Source organism: Bubalus bubalis, chromosome 18 (assembly GCF_019923935.1).
Source record: "Bubalus bubalis isolate 160015118507 breed Murrah chromosome 18, NDDB_SH_1, whole genome shotgun sequence".
Classification (NCBI taxonomy): Eukaryota; Metazoa; Chordata; class Mammalia; order Artiodactyla; family Bovidae; genus Bubalus; species Bubalus bubalis.
In genome coordinates, this window is record NC_059174.1 from 64,839,404 (window position 1) to 64,844,336 (window position 4,933).

Genomic DNA, 4,933 nt, shown 5'->3' on the forward strand with positions numbered 1-4,933 from the left:
CCATGGAGGTTCTTTTTATTGGAATGGTTTGGAAACTATTAGGCTCTGCCAAACTGAGGAGGTAAACAGTGTTTGTAGGGGCTTTCAACTTCGGGTGCCTCAAGTGGAACAGCAGGTTGGCAAAGAACACTTCTCATTGCTGACAAAAGCTTAATAGGTGAAAATTCAGGGCTTTGTGGGCCTGATTTTATCTGGATTTCAGAGTTATTAGAAGGTCCAGACATTAACTTGAGGAGGGTGCTGTTGTTGGAACAATCTGCAAAGTATTTTGGAGTAGCATGGCTTGAGTGCTTTGCTTCCACCATCTCACCTAATGGCTCCACACCCTCTGCCTACACCCAACTCTCCTGCAGAATCAAGGGTTCTGACCCCTCTCCCCTGGTGGCCAAGATTACTTCTCACACCCACTACTCTGCCTTGGGCCCCAGCTGGCATCTCCCTGCTTCTGCAGGCCCCTATGCCCAAGTCTCCAGTGCCTTAAATCCTGGCCCTGCTGCAAAGTCACCCCATCATCCTGTGTCATAGAGGAAACACTGAAATAAGTGTAGCTATATTAAGTCTAGAGTGAGAGAAGGTAGTCCAGTTGAACCTAGAATTTGTGGACATCCTCGGGTGGTGATATATGGGGGTGTTTGTGAGAGACAGGTGTGTGTAGTACCAATGTATACCTAATTCAGGGTGAATTCTAGGGAAGACTTTTTTTTTTCTGGGCATTTTGAATGATTCCCTAGGAACAAGAGGCCCATACTTGGGCAAATGCTGAAGTTTTCTCATCAGAAAAAAAGCTCTGATGTGACAGTTTCATTCTCTAGCTTTCCTTTTTTTTGCACCCTGGCAAAGACCCTTGTTATTTGTTTCCTGTTTTCTGGCCATTTTCTTTGTCTTTGTTTCCAACCGTTCAGTGAGTCTTAGGAAAATCAGAAGTAGCTCCTGGGACACTTGGCTTTCCAGAAGGGAAACAGGAGTAGAGCACTGTGATTTGTCCATTTAGAGACACAGCTCAGGGTACATGAGGCCAATGTGACTAGGATTCAGGTGGCATAGTAAGGAGAGGAGGGAGCTAGAGATGAGGGGTACAGAGAAAGGGGAGGAGCAAAGAACTGAGGAAAGACTATGGTGATTCCCTGGTGTTCAGTGGTTAGGATTCCAGGCTTTCACTGCAGTCCCTGGTGGAACTGACATCTCGCATGCTGCAGGGCACAGCCAGAAAATAGAAAAATGCTGTGTAATATGAAAAGCAGATGAGATAATATGGAAGGAAAAAAAATCAGTGAATTTAAAGATATAGAAATTATGCAAAATAAATCACATAGTGAAAGAATAACAGCAATAGTGACTTGTAGGAAAATACCACATGATCTAGCATACATGTGTTTGGAAGGCCAGAAGCGAGAGCATAACAAGAAAGAAAGAAAAGAAGGAAGGGAGAAGAGCTGAGACATTTCCCTATTTGTTTAAAAAGCAGACAGCAACCACCAGAAGATAGGAAGGTCAAGGAATCCTCTAGATCAGAAGAAACATGGCCTTACTAACATCTTAATTTCAGACCTCTAGCTTCCACAGTTGTGAGAGCATAAAATAGTGTTTAAGCCACTCAGTTTGTGGGAACTAATCTAGTTACCACCTTTTGCCTTATTAACATTTAGAGAACTTTAAGGGCCACAAAGAATTTTTACAAAAATAAACAATATTCTAGGCCATAAAAAATATCAATAAATATAAAATTAAAACCATTAAGATATATACTTTAAGCACAGGAGAATTAAACTAGAATTCATGAAAGAACACTGCTAGAAAAAATCCCTAGTTTAACATATTTGGAAGTTAAAACAATTTTTTTCTTTTTTTTGGCTATGCCATGTACCATGCAAGATTTTAGTTCCCTGACCAGGGATTGAACCTATGCCCTCTTGCATTGGGAATGCAGGATCTTAACTACTGGACCATCAGGGAAGACCCTGAGAAATTAGATAATATTTTGAGCCAAGTGGAGTGAAACCTAATATATCAAGATTTGTTATTGCTGAGATTAGAAGAAAAGGTATAGATTTAAGTATTTTGAAAGTAAGGGAAGAACTAAAACATTTAATATCCAAGTTAAGACACTATTAGAAATAAACATAATTAAAACCAAAGTAGGCAAGAGGAAAGAATAAAGAACAGAAATTAATAAAATAATTAAAATATAGAAAATCAGTGAACTCCAAAGCTGTCTTTTGACTGGATCAATATAATCGATGGATCTCTAGGTAGATTGATCAGGAAAAAAAAATTACCAATATAAGGAATGAAAGATGGGGTAGCACTAGATGCAGTAAAAACATTCAAAGAATTATAAAGATTCCCCATGCTGCATGGTGTGGCCAAAAAAGAATTAAATGTGATTTTTGGCTGCCCCGTGTGAAATCTTAGTTCCTTGACCAGGGATTGAACCCATGTCCCTTGCACTGGAAGTGCAAAGTCTTAACCAATGGACTACCAGGGAAGTCCAGGTTATATGTGATATTTCCATTTTTATTTAAAATGAAACAAAACCTTGATTTATATAGCAGCCGCGCCACTTCAGTCATCTCACAGCAGTGGGTTTCCTCTCTCTCAGGGTTGGCCCAATAAAAAGTTGGGCAAAACAAACTATGTTTGGGTTGAAAAAGAAATCACAACAAAAATTAGTTAATTTTGCGGGGGCGGGGCGTAGGGGGGCGGACTTGCCGTGCAGCACCCAGGATCTTAATTCCCTGACCGGGGATGAACAGTGGCCTACCTTAGGCCAGTGTTGGTAACGCAGAAAAGTGAGTCCACAGGACACAGGAAAGAAGGGTAGAGCCTCTCATGCCCTTTGACACGTCCCCTCCTGGCCCCTTGTGCCCTGGGCCCTGACCTCAAATCTGCTATAGGAGCTGCGTCCTCCAGCCTGAGTTCTAGCAGGGAAGACAGTGCCCAGGCAGGGCTCCGGGGAGTATACGACATTAGCAACTCTTTCCAACAACTCTACAAAAACTAGAAACTGACCAAAAAATTTCTTGAAATACTCAACAACTCAGGTTCACTGAGGAAGAAATGAGTACTCTGAAGTGGCCTCTATTACAGACACTAAATTGGTAGTTTAAAATTTTCCCATTATGATTTTGTGCCAAGATGACTTCACTAGTGAATTCTTCTAGACATTTAAGGAGGAAGTAATTCCAATTCTACTCAAATCATTTTTTTTTTTTTTAAAGGATGGAACTCTTCTCAATTAGTTTTAGGAGATTAACTTGATACCAAAATTAGAACTGAAGACCAACACCTACATGAACATGGACACAGAATATCCTAAACAAAATTTTAGGAAATTAAAAACCCTGTCATAATTTGAAATAGAGATGAAGATCCCCCTTTTTAGAGGGTGTGGGGGATGTCGCGCTATGCGACATTGGATCTTCCCCAACCAGGGATCCAACCGGGCCCCCTGCATTGGGAGCGTGGAGTCGCATTTAACCTTAACCACTGGAGCGCCAGAGAAGTCCCCTCAATATATAATATAATCTTACAAGTGAAGATGTGAGATGGGAATGTAGTTAATGTAAGGCCCAGCGATGCAGGGAGAATCCATTCAAGCGGGAAACTTAGTTTCCAGGCAGAAACGGATTCCGGGAGCCGCAGGCCCCACCCCACCCGTCTCAGGCCGGGATTCGCTACGTTCCGTGGTGGGAGGGCTCACAGCCTCCGCGAGACCTTGTCATCTCGCGAGACAAGCTGTCACGGAGCGCGTCGTTTCCTGTATCAGCGGTGAGTGCAGGCGGTAGTTGTCATATTGTCCTGTTCTCTTTCTCATTCCTGGGAATTTAACACGCTAAGTGCGTTGTAAATACGTGCACAAGGACTTTTGCACAAGGAAGTTCACCGGAAAGCCTTTGTATCCGTGAATTCTGGATGTAGTCACGGATATGCGGAGATGGGTTGGGGCCTGACGCTTCCTTTGCATATTTAGGATTTTTACAGGATATGATGTCCAGCAGGATCTGACAGGCATTTAATGCGTCAGGGAAATCTGTCAAGAATTTATTTCTCCTGAAAACTCCAAGCATATTGGCAATGCAGGGGTGGGAGGGGAGAGGTCTGTATTAACCCCTAGTCTTGCTTGCTCACTCCAATAAACGTTTTCCAAGGTTTGCGAATTAAAGTCGGACAGGATGTCGCACCGAGTGTTGCAGAAGACGTGGATATTCAGGGGTCTTGCCGTTACTTACTGATGGTGTGATAATTAGTAAAACCACTCTGAAAGATATATTCCCACCTCAGATGTTTCTAACAAGAAGCTCGTGTACAAGATGACATGTACAGCAATGTTCACAGTAGCAAAGCACCTGGGTATAATTGTTAAAAACCCAGACTGCACAGTAAGTAAAGCAAAGAAGAAAGATAAGTTTATTGCTGAGTTTCAGTCTGCAAGTCAGGAAACACAGATATCGGAGTAACGAGTTCTGAGTTGCGTACAGACTAAGGGATTCTTGCAGGATAAATGCAGGAGTTAAAACTTCAGCTGATTGGTTGCCTAGTCATCTTTCATATTTGGACCAGGGTAGGAGAAGGCAATGGCACCCCACTCCAGCACTCTTGCCTGGAAAATCCCATGGACGGAGGAGCCTGGTGGGCTGCAGTCCATGGGGTCGCTAAGAGTCGGACACGACTGAGCGACTTCCCTTTCACTTTTCACTTTCATGCATTGGAGAAGGAAAGGGCAACCCACTCCAGTGTTCTTGCCTGGAGAATCCCAGGGACGGGGGAGCCTGGTGGGCTGCCGACTATGGGGTCACACAGAGGTGGACACGACTGAAGCAACTTAGCTGCTGAGAAAGGGAAACAGGGTGTTTGAAGATTGGCTGACATTCTCCGCTGATTTCTGAGAACTGTAAAGTCCTGCCGCTGTGTTAGGTAAGGTTAAGTTTCGTTT